Source organism: Mustela putorius, unplaced genomic scaffold, assembly GCF_011764305.1.
Source record: "Mustela putorius furo isolate JIRA1106 unplaced genomic scaffold, ASM1176430v1.1 tig00000166_pilon_pilon_pilon, whole genome shotgun sequence".
Classification (NCBI taxonomy): domain Eukaryota; kingdom Metazoa; phylum Chordata; class Mammalia; order Carnivora; family Mustelidae; genus Mustela; species Mustela putorius.
Genome location: NW_025421301.1, coordinates 4,136,496 through 4,151,661, shown reverse-complemented (window position 1 = coordinate 4,151,661; position 15,166 = coordinate 4,136,496).

Here is a 15,166-nt window from a genome sequence, read left to right as displayed (position 1 = left end):
TTTTATATCAGTGTCCTATGCTAAAATCATTCTAAAATAAAATCTTTGGATAAAGATGAAAAACAACTGAAAAAATTTACAACCCTGTGGGTCTTCCTCATGCTTAGGATCTGGTTTGATGGTATTATGGGTGCACGTTGGTAATAGTAACCACTTCATAATGACAGAAGAGTATACTGAGCCAAAGATTACTGGTGTCAGAAACTCAGACTAAGACTTATTGGATACAGAAAATTACAAATTAAAGTATAGTGTTATCCTGGACTAAAAGTAAGGAAAGTTGGCAAGAGAAATTTATGTAGTGCCAGAAAAAGATTTCTTGAAGAAAATAATGAAAAGTAGAACTATGATTTTGCAACCCAAATGTAACCCTACACGTTTAAGCAACTCCCTTCTCTTTCTCTCTCCCTTTTTATTTTTCATTTCTTTTTTTTTTTTTTTTACAATGAGTTTAGTGAACTTAGATTACTAAAGAGGATGTAACTGGTCAGAAGGAGTACAGTTTCCCATCAGAATTCAGCTACTCCTTTGCTCTAGCATAGCCCTACAACCACCATGCCTTGCTGGCTAACCCCAACACTTGCTGGCCCCAGGCTTTTGTTTATACAAGGAGAATGTTGAGGAAAGAGAATATCTGAGCACAAACTTTAGGAGAGAAGTAGTGAATTGGAATTTTCACAGTGATCAGACAAGAGCAGAAATACATTTTGTATTTACTCTCAGTCCTTGGTGACCCCAGCCCAAGAATCCCTCTATAATTCTCTGGAATGATTCAGGAGCTTCGTGTGGTTCAAATGCTGCCCCATGAGACACTGGTCAGGGAGAGGAGATCCAATCATTTGGGCCTTTGGAGAGAAGGTGTGAATGCTATGTGGGAGGAAAAGGCAAATAGTATGTAAAACGAAGGCTTTGGCCTATCTACAATGCACACTATGGCTTGCTTATGGAGCTGGTCCTCAAACTGAATTTTCAGGGGTCAGTGGATTACTAAAAGACACAAGAGGTAACATAGATTCATTACAGTCCTCACTGCACAAGAACAGCTCTGCTTGGATATCTAAGATATCTCAGATTTATATTCAAAACATCTCCTGATCTTTTCACCAAAACCAAGTCCTCCCCCAGCCTTTCCACATCAACTGGTTGCACTTTCTTCCTCCCAGATGCTCAGGCCAAAAGTCTTAGAGCCACTTGTGTTAGCCCAACTGGGCTGCTATAATAGAATACTACAGACTGGGTATCTCATAAGCAATATGAATGCATTGCTTATAGTTCTGGAAACTGGAAGAACAAGATCATGGTACCAGCACAGATGGGTGAGGGCTCTCCCTCTGGTTGACAGCCTGCACCTTCTCATGAGTGAAGAATTAGTTATTGGTGTCTTCACCTGGCGGAAAGAGCTAGGGATCTCCTTGGACCCTCTTTTATAAGGGCTCTAATCCCATTCCCAAGGGCTTCACCCTCATGATCTAATCACCTCCCAAAGACCTCCCCCTTCTATACCATTACATTGGGGTTAGAATTTAACATATGAATTTTGGGGGAACACAAACACTCAGATCACAGTATCATTCTTTTTAAATTTTTTTATTAAGTAGGCTCCACACCCAATGTGGGGCTTGAACTCACAACCCCAAGATCAAGAGTTGCATGTTCCACCAACAGAGCCAGTCAGGAGTCCCCACAGCATCATTCTTGATTCTTTTTGCTTTCATACCCCATAGCCAGTTTGTTAGGGAATTCTTAGCTCTGCCTTCAAAACACATTTGCAATTAGATCACTTTTCTCCACTCTACTCTTCCCACTCTGGTCCTACCCACCATTATCAGTCCTCCTGTCCTGCATGTGGTCTCCCTGTTTCTACTTTTATTCTATTTAATGCATTGAATTGTGTCTACTAAGAATAGATGTTCAAGTTCTAATAGCCAGTACCTGTGAATGTGACCTTAGTTGGAATTATGGTCTTTGCAGATGTAATTAAATTGTAAAGGGAGGTGAGAGCATACTGGATTAGGGTGGGCCTTAAATCCAATTCCTGGTGTCCTTATAAGGAAAGAACACATAAATACACAGGAGAGAAGGCCATCTGACAACAAGACAGAGATTATAGTGATGCACTACAAGCCAAGGGACACCAAGAATTTTCAGTAGCCACCAGAAGCTGGAGAATGTTGGGGAAGGATTTTCCCTAGGGACTTCAGAGGGACTGTGACCCTGCCAATACCTTGATTTTGACTTCTGGCTTTCAGAACTACAAAACAGTGAATTTTTGATATTTTAAGCTTTGTGGTGCTTTATTACAGGAAACCTAGGAAATTGATATATTCCACTGTAGTCTGTTCTCAACATGGCAACCAGAGAAGTTCCTTTAAAATACAAGGCAGATCGGGGTGCCTGGGTGGCTCAGTGGGTTAAGACTCTGCCTTCAGCTCAAGTCATGATCTCAGGGTCCTGGGATCGAGCCCTGCATCAGGCTCTCTGCTCAGCTGGGAGCCTGTTTCTCCCTCTCCCTCTGCCTGCCTCTATTCTTACTTGTGATCTTTCTCTCTCTCTCTCTCTGTCAAATAATTAAATAAAATCTTAAAAAATAAAATAAAATATAAGGTAGATCATACCACTCATTCACTCAAAAATCCCCAGTGACTCCCCCTCTTCTCCTAGATTTTCTCTAGGAAGGCTGAAAAACTTACAAAAGTCTTAAATATCCCATAGTATACTCCCCAGTCATTGCTGTGACATCATTGCCTAAAATCTCCAGCCCCACGGGCCTACTGCCTGTTCCTCCAACACTCAGGAACATTCCTGCCCTAGGGCATTTACACGGGTCTCTCCATCACCTAGAACATTCCTCCCCCAGGTTTATGCATGACTACTTGTCTCACTGGTTCAATTAAATGCTAACTTCTCAGGAAGACCTCATATGACTACCTAAAATTGCTGATGCCCCCACCAGAGCATCCTTCTCCTGCCTTCTTTTTTTCTGTCTCTGTATGGTATATGAGAAAGCAGTAAGTGCTGTTCAATTTAATTAATCATTCTGTTTATTTTCTATTGCCCATTTGCCTTGGCTAGAAAGTAAAATCCATAAAAATGGGGATCTTTATCTCTTTTGTTGCTATATCTCTAAAAATAGTGCCTGGCACATTACAGATGCTAAGCCAACATTTTTAGGATGGATAAACAGGAAAAGGCAACATGACATAGCAGATATGAGGGTTTGCCAACCTCTGATCTCTGCGATTACTGTCCCATTTTTATTTGGATGATCAAGTTTTCAGTGGTTAGATAATGCCTTGATAGTCCCAGCTAAAAGATAACAATCCGCACTCTCTCATTTTTTTAAATAGTTACCGTTTAATGCTATCCTTGGTGTCTTTTTCATCAAAAACTATTGACGAAATGAACTTAGAATAAATTCCAAAAGAAAAAAAAAGTAAGCTCCAGCTACTACTGCTTCTAAAATATTCCTGTTGGAAAAAAAAAAAATAGCATGGAGGACAAGGGGAGATGGAGAGGAGAAGGGAGTTGAGGGAAATTGGAAGGGGAGGTGAACCATGAGAGACTATGGACCCTGAAAAACAATCTGAGGGTTTTGAAGGGGCGGGGGGTGGGAGGTTGGGGGAACCAGGTGGTGGGTATTAGGGCACGGATTGCATGGAGCACTGGATGTGGTGCAAAAACAATGAATACTGTTACGCTGAAAAGAAATTTTTTAAAAAATAATATAAAATAAAATATTCCTGTTGAGAAACAAACTGTTTAAAGTCAGTGTAAACTGCTTCAAAGGTCCTAGTAATGTTCCAAAAATACAGGCAGCACACTTCTTTCCATCCTAGTAAAATGGGCTTACAATATCCTCTATAATAGCTACAGTTCGAAATTACTAAATAGCTTAAGGGCACAGATTAGAAGTTCTAGGCAATTGGCATCTGTGAAATCATCATAGGCTAAAATACTTAATCCTTTGAGCCTAGATCCAAATTGCAAACTACCCAGGAAAAAAAGTGAGATCATATATCTGCTACTCAGATTATTTTCCTATCTGCCAACAAATGTCTTCGAGAAGAATCACGTGGGTGCATGTGTGCATATGAGATACACACACACACACACACACACACACACACACAAGCACACACTCATCCTAGCAGCCAAGTTGCTTTGAAAACACTAATATATATTAATAAAAATGTAAAGACACAGCTGTTTTTAGTTTTAGATAAACCATGGACAATTTTTTACTGTTTAAGTCATTGAAAGTGTTGCGTACATAATTGAATGAAAACATGGTCCAAGAAAAAAAAATGTAAGTAAGCTAAGAAAAGATGTTGAAGAATTAGGGTTTTAAAGAATTTATCATAAATTATTAGTTATCTTGTCTGCTTGCACAGGGAGGTGCTTTGGTTAAAAGAGAGTTATCATGTTCCATATGTGCATTTAATTTAGACTGTAATAAAATACATTTAACACTGAGTACTCGAAAAAGAACATGGGCTTTCTTTGATGAGTGAGTTAAAAGTTCTTCAAGATAATCCTGGGCCTTGCGACCGTATTTTGAAGGAGAAACCACTGCCACAAATGTATGCCAGTGGCCCCCTAATAGAATTCTGATAATCATGGTTGATGGCTTATCCAGAGAGATATTTATCTAATAATGCAACCCTTTCAAGTTTTATGAATGTTGGGACTTGGAATCCTCAAAATACCTATCTAAAAACAGCCCCAGAACAAGTGAGAATAATTCTCTGTGGCACTTGGCTCCTAGATTTCTTCTTTACACCTGCTGATGCTATTAGAAAAGGCATCAATTGGAAACACATTCCCTCATAGCCAAAATGCCTCCTGTCCAGTAGCTACTGGAGATCCATTTCAGCAACACAGGACATGACAACTAATGGGTGTTAAAAATAAACCAAATGGGATGGAAACAAGTGTACAACAGGGTGAACAAATTCTTCAAATGTCAGAGTTTGAACAGGCACAATAAAACAAAACTCTGGGTCCCAACCATTGATCATGCCGTCTTCCCTCTGTAGAAGGCCATCTCTTGTCACTTCTGGGCTCAATCCTGTGGAACGACTTCCTTGTTAATGTTAAGTGATTAGCCAAGTTAATGACAAGTAGTGATGCGCTGCATGTACAGCCAGGTCTGAGACGGCATAAAATGCAATCTATCCCACTTAGGAATGGATAACGTGCCAGTTCAGCATGATAAAACTCCACGGCCAGTCTTGAAGGTTTCTCTGAATTTGACAAATCCCTATTACTACAATATAAAGAACATCCATGAAAGTAAGGGCTTTATTACATTCCTTGCTGTATCCAAACCCTGAGAATAGCGCTTTGCATGTAGCAGGCACTTGATACTTACTGAAGAAATGAATGGATAGCCTACTCTGCTGTAAACTCCAGAGTGGTAAGAGGTTTGGGCCAATATAGAAATGAAATTTCTTTGGTATCCAATTAGCTCCAACATACCTTATCTTAATGTCAGTGCTTCCAAGGCAACAGTTCCAAAAACTCCATGCTGATTGTACACTACTTTGGATTTTCTTTTGTTCCCAGGAAATAGTTGTGATAAAGTCATGCACACAATGGTCTTCTCTGGGACTAAAGGAACAGACAAGTCTTAATACAAATGTATCAGCTGTAACAGCAAAATTCCAGAATGGTAATAGAAAAGGTTTTGGCAAGTTAGTCTCCCAATGGCCTTTGGAGTATATATAATACTGGTCATGTGACCCCGTTTCTCTGTACAAATAATTTTGTCTTTTCTCTTTATCTTGCCCCACAGAGGTTCCTCTCCATTCCATTGTGGTGAAAATCTTGGATCTCATTTGAGCTGTCACAATATTACCCTAACTGCTCTCCCTATACCGTGTCTCCCCACCCCCCACCTCATCTCTTATGATTCGATCTTTCAAAAACTCTCAGTTCATATTCCCATTATAATGAAGTCCAAACACAGTGGCACCCAGAAAGCCCTTCACAACATGCTTGAGTGTAAGCTGATCCCTGGCTTTTCTTTCTACTCCAACTCCATCATATCCTCACTCCAAATACATATAATGATGTTGTAACTACATGGCCCCTCCCTCCATTCCCCGTGCACTTTCTAGCCTCCGCATCCCTTGCTCATGTAATTTCCCCAGCCTGCAACACTTCCTCATCTTACCTACCAAGAGCACTCAGAGTTCCAATGACACCTTTTCCTTGGATACCCCACAACCAGCCAGGCTTCCAGCAGGAACCTACCTCGACCTCGCCACCCTCCCCAGCCTGACACAGAAACTCTGAGCAGCAAAATGGCAAAAGTGTCTGAATCTTAATCTTTGCTCTCAGAGCACTTTCCTGATACTTTTGATGTGGTAGGTTGTCTCTGAAGACAGTCACTGATAATCCCCCCACATTCTGCATGCCAGTGCCATGCCTCTGGCCTATTTCCCACCCCTTGAATCATGGCTGGCCTTATGACTTAAACAAAATCCAGTCTGGAAATAACCCTGTGCTAGCTCTGGCACTAGGCCTTCAAAGAACCCAGACACCATATTAAAGAAGCATGGACCAGGCAGACTACTATTTGATGAGGCCATGTGGATGAGAACCCAGGGGTCCCAAGGTATTCGAGCCACCCTAACTGAGGCACCAGACATGAATGAGGCCATTGGCATTCCAAGCTCCTAGTTAAATGCAGCCATGTGAGTGAACACATTCCAGACCACGTGACACGGAACCACTCAGCTGATGATAGCTCAATGCAGTAAGTTATGGGATAGGTTATTTCCCAATAATTGATAACCAAAACATTTACTATCGTTCTCTTATAGCAGACAGGTTTTCCAAAGACAGCAACATCCCCCATGCTCTTCTGCTAAATCCTTGTTATTCTACCTTCAAGACATGGAGTCCAATTCCTCTCCCCTTGAATTCAGAGCAGTCAAACTGACTAACTTGTAGATACAGTGCAAGAAGAATGGATACTGCATGTCTTCTGAGGATAGTTCAAAAGAGTTCTTTCAACTTCTACCCTGTTCTCTTGGAAAGTTCTTTGGATGCCCACTCTCACGTGCAACTGCCATGCTAGAAGAAACTGAAGCACATGGAGAGGCCATAAGTAGATGCTCCAATCCACAGCTTTAGCTGAGCCCAGACTTTGGGTCATCCCCAGGCAGCCAACCGAGGAGTGAGGTGGCTTCAGCCACTGACATCTCTCCCAGCCACTGGAGCCTCCCCAGCAGTGTTCCCAGACACTTGGAAGAGAGATCAGCCAAGTCCACTCTGCTCTACCTAAATTTCTGAGCCACAGAATCTGTGAGCAAAATAAAGTGGTGCTTGTTTTATGCTACCCAGTATGTTGGTATGTTACACAACAATGAATAGGTAGGTGGAAGAGCTCTCAAACAGATTCTGGGCTCCTGGGAGGTGAGGAAAAGTTCAGCTAGCATTGTATCTCTAGTCTATAGCATGACACCTAGAGTCAAGAAAGAGACATTCACCAGATATCTATCTAGTGCAGTTGCATGTTGGATGCCTTTTTAAATTTTTTTTAATGCTCAGCTCTATGGAGTTTTGGAGATCTATGTGTTTGGACCAAAAATAATAGAAATATATCTATGGGCTAGGTTTATCATATTATGTTTTTAGGATTTTTACCAAAAAAAAAAAAAAAAGTCTCTTTACTTTTCATTTCTTCATTGTATGAGATCCTATGGGAGAATTTGGACCTACTATTACAAACCAAACTAAAATGGAACAAAATGAAGGAAGGTATTCAGTACAAAGGAAAATCAATCCAATTCAGTTAAATACAGGTCATTTGTTCCCTTTTTCAATCTAAGTGTTCGTCCTGTGTTCCTCTGTTCCATTTCACATAAGGGAAAAAATTTCTAAATGTACTTTGTGCCTGTGGTTTTCTTCTACCCTTCCAAATCAAAATTCAATACCGAAATGTTACTCAACATAACATAATGTTACTCTAATTATCTTGGTTTATTTTCCTATTATTATATTATTAAAGAATTTATTTACTTATTTGTCAGAGAGAGAGAAAGCACAAGTAGGGAGAGCAGCAGGCAGAAGGACAGGGAGCCTGACCTGGGACTCGGTCCCTGGGATCATGACCTGAGCCCAAGGCAGACACTCAACTGACTGAGCCACTCAGGCCTCTCTCTAATTGTCTTGGTTTAATAGGATATTGTAATATTGGAAATTTCCTCTAAAAAGTGTTATATTAAAGACCCAACACATGGTGATGTTTTCCTCTGGTAACACATTTGTCCATCTGCTATCTGGCTTTGTCAGGGGAAGAGATGCTCAGAGTAAGTAAAGTTTCCGATAGCCTCCCCCAAGTCAGACCTTACTGAGAGAGCTTATCCATTTTCCCACCAGAAGGAACTGAGCACCCCTGCGATGGGCTGAATGAATAAAGCCTGAAGAGCCCTTGTCTGGTCAGTAAATGCTGAGCTTTAGAAGTTTCCAAGCCTGAATTGCATAAAAGCTGTTGATTGTACACCGACTCTGTGGACTCACTGGAGCAAAACCCATCTGCGACTAAGAATTCCTCCATGGAAAGTGGTAGATATGAAACGGAATCCACATTTAATAAGCTTCCTACTGAATTTGAACACTATTTATAGACCCTTGGATTATGGAGAACTGGTTCCACTCACCAGACTCCTTTTAATCCTTGGCCACTTGACAATGGCAAGGGCAACGCTTTTTCACCGCACTGATCCAGATCATGTCAGAGCTGCTGTCTGCAAGTTCCTTGACGTGTCCAAACAGGTTTATTTTCTTCTCTACAGGTTTGATAGGTTTCTACTTTCAATGTGATTTGCTCAGTCAAGGTTCCTGTTGACTCCATTGAAGGCTTAGTTCCTAACCTGATAATTAACTCATTTATTCAGCCACAAATTTATCTGGGCAGCATTTAGTAAGCACTTTCTCTGTGTCAGGCCTAGCTTAGATGCTGAGAATAGAAATTCAAGAGACCAGCTCCCTCATTTTGAGGAACTGATGGGCTCTTGAGGAAGAGAGATAAATGAACAGCTAAGAGAAATACAGCTGGAGTCAGTAAACCCCAGTCTGTGGGGTCGCTGACCCGTCACCTCCTTTTGTACGTAATGTTGTAAAGGAACAGAGACACACCCATTTGGTCCTGTCTTGCTTTCAAATGACAGCAGCAGATCTGAGTTATTGCATCTACTACCCTGGGGCCTAAAAATCCAAAAATATTCCTTATTATCTGAGCTTTTGCAAAAATAAAGTGTGCTGACTGCTGCAATGTGGTGTGATGGGCAATACTAGAGGTATGTTTTCTCTTCAACAGTCCACCGAGGAGGGGAAGAGCCACCAGGGAGCACCTGCACAGGGCAGGAAGCATCCAAATATCACACTGAAGAATGAGTGGAAGATCAGTCAGGAATAATAGCAAGCACAAAGGGACAAGAGGCGACAGGTTGGAGGTGGAAAATCAAGGAGACCTTCTGAGAATGGCTAGTCATGAATGGGGGACAGAGGGTGATGGGAGATGAAGTTGAGGGAGGAGGAAGAGCAGGTGTCAGGTGTCAGCAGGCTATGAGTGGGCCATGCTGGATTCCATCAAGAGAGACTCACTGGAGAGTTTTTTTTATAGAAGAAGCAACAGAAAATAGATTAATAGAAATAGAAAAAAGGTGAGTGGAAAAACCAGTGAAGACTGCATTACAACAGTATGAGCAAAAGATAAGGACTGGGATGCCTGGGTGGCTCAGTCAGTTAAGCGGCTGCCTTCAGCTCAGGTCATGAACCCAGGGTCCTGGGATTGAATCCCATATGGGGCTACCCGCTCATTGGGGAGCCTGCTTCTCCCTCTGCCTGCTGCTTCCCCTCTTTGTGCTCTTTCTCTCTCTCTCCGACCACTAAATAAATAGTAATCTTAAAAAAAAAAAAAAAAGATAGTGACTTAGAAGAAAAAAGGTGGCAGTTGGATGGAAAGAAGAAGGACTCAGAGGTCTTAAGGAGATTGAATTAACAAACATGGAAGCTTTATCATATATATTTGAGGAACATTCAATGTAACATCATATCTGCCAATGGCTGAGACAAAAACTGTACTGTTCAAATCCCCCCCTGAAAGGCTCAGGCAAGACCAAGTACCTGTTGGGCTTGAAAAAGAAAGTCTTTGATTGGCCTTTTTAAAAAAAAATAATTATAACTAAGTGTTGTGCAGTGGCACCTGGCAAAATGCATGGAACAGGTGACTTGGTGATCATGTGACCTCACCCAGGTGATCAAGACCAACATTAATCTTGATACTGACTATGGGTACATACTCTTCCTTCCCAAAACCTATAAACACAGTGGAATCATGAGAAACACATCAGATATCCTAACCAAAGAAGATTGTACAAGACATCTCACCAGTGTTCCTCAAACTGTCAAGGTCATCACAACCAAGTCCAAGAAGCTACCATAGCCAAGAAGAGCCTGAGCAAGCATGGTGATTAAATGAGTCACTGCAATGAGGTCTCCTACAGAGGATCTTGGAATGGAAAAGGGCAATTAGGGAAAAACTAAGAAAATGTAAATAAGCTGTAGACTTTGGTTAACACTAGTAATAATGTATCGATACTGGTTCATTCATTGTAACAAATGTACCACGCCCATGGCAGATGGGAATCCAAAGTGTAACTGGGCATGAACTATATGAACTACAAGGTATTATTCTGTAATACCTTGACAATTTTTCTGTAAATCTAAAACTGCCTTAAAATAAATAGTTTCTTTAAGAAAAGTTAACTCTTCCTGGACCTCCAGGCTCGGGAGGGTGTGTGAAGTGCCCCACTCCTACAGACTCTGCTGTCCTGGGGATGGGGCCCCCCTCACATCAGGCACAATCCCAGCCCACAAGGTGCTGGCCCTCTGACAGTGGGTCTGGGCCATCCTCATGCACTTAGAACATGACTCAGGCCTTGACAACTTTCGAAAGGCTGTGCAAACAATTATTTACCATATGCACTCTTTTCCAGTTTATTCGTCAGCAAGATAACAAGGATCAGATTAATCAAGGAAGAAAAATCTACCAAGAAAATGACAAGAACTCTTGTAATACTAGGAAGCCAGTCGGTTGGAATTTGTTCGAGAAAGACCACTCCCTGCAGTTCTCATTTACAAGCTTCTCCAACTGGCTCCTAAACTAGCTTCCAGCTAAGAAAAATGTGTTAAAGCATCAATAAAACTGTACTAATAAGCCCTCCCTAACAAAAGCCTAATTGAGGCTTATAAAGAGAGAGAACACCAAGTACTTCTTACAAGGCAAAGGGAAAGAGGTCAGTCTTCCATAGCCAGCAAGGCTATGTGGTGCTTCTGATTTCTCCCTGGTCCCCTGGGAGGGGGAAGAAGTAGGTTCCCTAGAGTCTCTGTTCTCCAGAGACTCTGTCAAATAGTGGCATGACTTGATTTGGCTGAAGCAGGGAGTTTGGCATCTGTGAGCAGAATTCTAGACAGGTAAGTGGTATTCAATTCTACTCTTTCCCACTTTACTGCTCCAACCAACTCTAATCTCACACACAATTGAAGAACATTAAACTTTCTTCTTACTACCTAAGTGGCAGATTGTGATAGTTAATGAAAACATAATAGTACAAACATAAAGAGGCTTTCTCTAAGGCCCTCGGAGTATATAATTTTTTTGTAGAATCCTTACAGAAGTAAATCAGAGCTCTAGATTCAATGGACAGGTCTTTATTTTAGCCAATTACTTGGCAAACAACCCTCAATCCATGCATTTGTTACTTTCACTTCCCCTGGTTATTAGCTGCCAAAGATCTTTGTAGACCTAAGCTAGGTGTTCTTTTCCGTCTTCCAAGCCTCCCTCCTCCTCCTCATCTAACCTCCCTCCCAGTCTAGCAGGCCAAAAATGTCATATAGAATATCTTAAATAGTCCATGGACAGACTGCCTCAAAACTTGGAGAATTTCTTATTACTTTGGTCTATACCACCTACTCACCTTTTCCACAACCAGAAATATTGAATATTATTCTGGGGCTGGCAGGCAGGGCTTTGGTATTATTCATGTTCTTCTGTCCTCATTCTCTCCCATTTCCAGAGCTTCATTCTGAGTCTTCATGGGTCAACACTTTTCATAAGTCATTAGCTCACTCCATCTCCAGGGCTACCCTGCACCCTCGAAGCAAGTTCTGGTTCTTAGAGGTGGCCAGGAAATTTCTCTCATAGCCTCCCAACTACAGCACAAGCCTTCCTCTCTGTTGTCATTTAAGCTGTTCCGGTAAGATGTCTCACCCTTCGCCTCTGGTACCTTCTACAATGCCTACCTACAGGGCCTCCCCCATTTCCAGTTTTCTTAACACAACTTCAGGTAGAGGTGACTGTGCTAATTTAAGCAGTAGAAACAGATCACTATAAAAGGAGAGATTAAAAATAATGGAAAGGGAAGATCTTTCAGCAGTCTTAGAAGACACAGAAAGGGCTTGGAGTTTGGAGCATAGGTGGTTGAATTTGAGGAACAGAGGAGGAGGGAAAGAAAAAGGTGTGGGGGTCAAGTGGGGAGGGTATTAAGATGGTTCATTCTCATAGAACTTTTCTGTTTTTAACAAGAGGGAAAAGAATCCCTGCTGAGACTGTATCTGAGCAAGAATTATGGAAAATAAGAATAAATTAAGAAATACCTCTTAGAATAAGATAAAGAATTGCATATGGGCAAAGATTAGGATTTCTCCCCTCACACTGCAAGGCCCACTGAGACTGGCTGTAACTGCCAAGAACATAGAATGGCACCTTCTAGCCCTTCTTGGAGGCTTAATATCATCGTGTAGACTTTAAGTGTTTCCATCAAGTTTCTTTAAAGGGGTCTGTGACCCAAAAAGGTAAGCTCCATTGCTCTAGACAATCATGTAAGCTTTTCTGACAGAGAGCTTCTATCCTGGAATGTCTTTCAACCATAGAAGAGTAATGAAACTACCTCTATCTAGATTTGAACTGGAAGACATAAGGTACTAGGGGGAAAAGTTTACATTCTCATAACTTTTCTTCATCATGGGTATTATTTTGGTGTGTTGCCAAGCACCAATCAAATCTGGGTAGTGCCTGCATTCCAAAACAATTCTGCAAGAATATATTATTCTATGAACAATAAACTATTGTAATGTTTCTCAGTTCTAATATCGACCTAAAAGAACACCACATCACTTGCTCACTTGATTATTTTCTCATGAACCTGGAGTATTTGATTTATACTCAAATATTTTTACATCTAAAAACATTTTGGTTTTTCATAATCAAGTTTTAATCTTTTAAACTAGATGATTCAGGAAAAATACTTAATCCATCAAAATAACTCCAAACCATGTGCTTTTCAAATCACCCTCAAAATGGCATATAGTTTCCATCATGTTTGGATTGTAAAAGGCTTTGCAATTTATGACCATTGGCTTATTTCCAGTTCCCTGAGCTGTCAATGCTATACTAATGCCATCCTCCAAGGACCCCTGGCAGGGTATCACAGGGCTATCTGTGGGTTCAGATTAGTTGGAATAACTGATGAATTTATTCAATAATAGCAATCTGTCTTGAACCTTGTTCCCAAATGCCTTTGTAGTTCACCAGAATTCTATCTTTGAATAGGAAATAAGCTTGATGGAAAGAGAAAGGAAAACTAAAGTATTAAGTGCTCACCAAAGAGCCATACTTTGATATATTATCTTATTTAAATTCCAGGAATTATTTATCATGAAGTGAAAAAAAATCACAGCTCACAGTTTCATAATTTACCTAAGGACACAGGCAAGGACTAGATCCCAGGTAGACTGGCTTCTTAAGTTTCCAGTTTTTCCACCACTCCATTCTGGTAACCTCTACTACTAATTGTTAAAAGTAGAGTAAGCCGGGGCTCCTAGGTGGCTCAGTGAGTTAAGTCTCTCTCTTTGGCTCAGGTCATGATCTCAGGGTCCTGGGATCAAGTCCTGCATTGGGCTCTCTGCTCTGCAGGGAGCCTGCTTCTCCTCTCTCTCTGCCTGTCTCTCTGCCTACTTGTGATCTCTCTCTCTGTCAAATAAATAAATAAAATCTTTTAAAAAAAATTTTAAAAAATAAAAGAGTAAGCCAATTTCAAAAGCCTGTTCTAAACCATTCCTACTGGGGATATGAATATATATTGAATATATACATATATGTGTATACATGTACATATATATGTATAAATTCAATCACCAACAAATTCATGCATATCCCCATTAAAACACAGGATATGTATTAATTTGGTCTACCAAGACAGTAATGGTAATCACGAACAAATTCATACATATCCATACATATCCCCATTAAAATACAGGATATGTATTAATTTGGTCTACAAAGACAGTAACAGTGCAGAAATCTGTCTTTCCCTAAAACACAGGTTAAAAAAAAAAAAAGTACAAATAAGTTCTAATAACTTTCCAGGTTCGGGCTAACTGAAAACAGAAGTTTGGGAATAAAAAAAGCATTATTTAATAGTACACTAAGGGACTAAAAATAAGGAAAATTATCACAAAGAAAATTTCCCTACAAAGATGGCTCTTTCAGTGTAAGCAGGATTTTATTATTCATATTCTCAGAAATAACTGCCCTTGTCATAGTTTTTACTTTAGTGTGTGCACACATTGTTGAATATAAAACATGGACAGCCTGGAATCTTCTAACATAATTCATGTCTGAAGAAGCAAAATAGAACCATCCCTTCAGAAATTCCTTTCTGGTTCTTATTTGTTTTTAAGAAATCTATTTTTAAAGAAATAGAGGGCTTTATTATTCAACACAATAATTTGTTTTCTTATTCAATGTAGCCCTCAAATGATTTTTACTCTTGTACCACAAAAATGAATACATCTTTATCAATAAAAGACATTTCAAAATGTTTACTTCCTATTGAATCCTTCTAAATATTTTCCCAGGGATGCCACAAGCGTTTCTTCCTTTTCTTATTATTTTTAATGCATTTCTACATCTTGCTTCAACAAAAAAGCAACAATACCAAACACAACAAAACCTGGCTCAAGAAACAGCACTTGTGATTGGTTAATGCCTTTGAGTTAAAGTTTATTGCTTATCCGCAAGTTTTGTAATCTCTCTAGAGCCCACCTTTTTATCCTTGACCTAAAGATTCTAGTACCTTGCATACTGAATCAT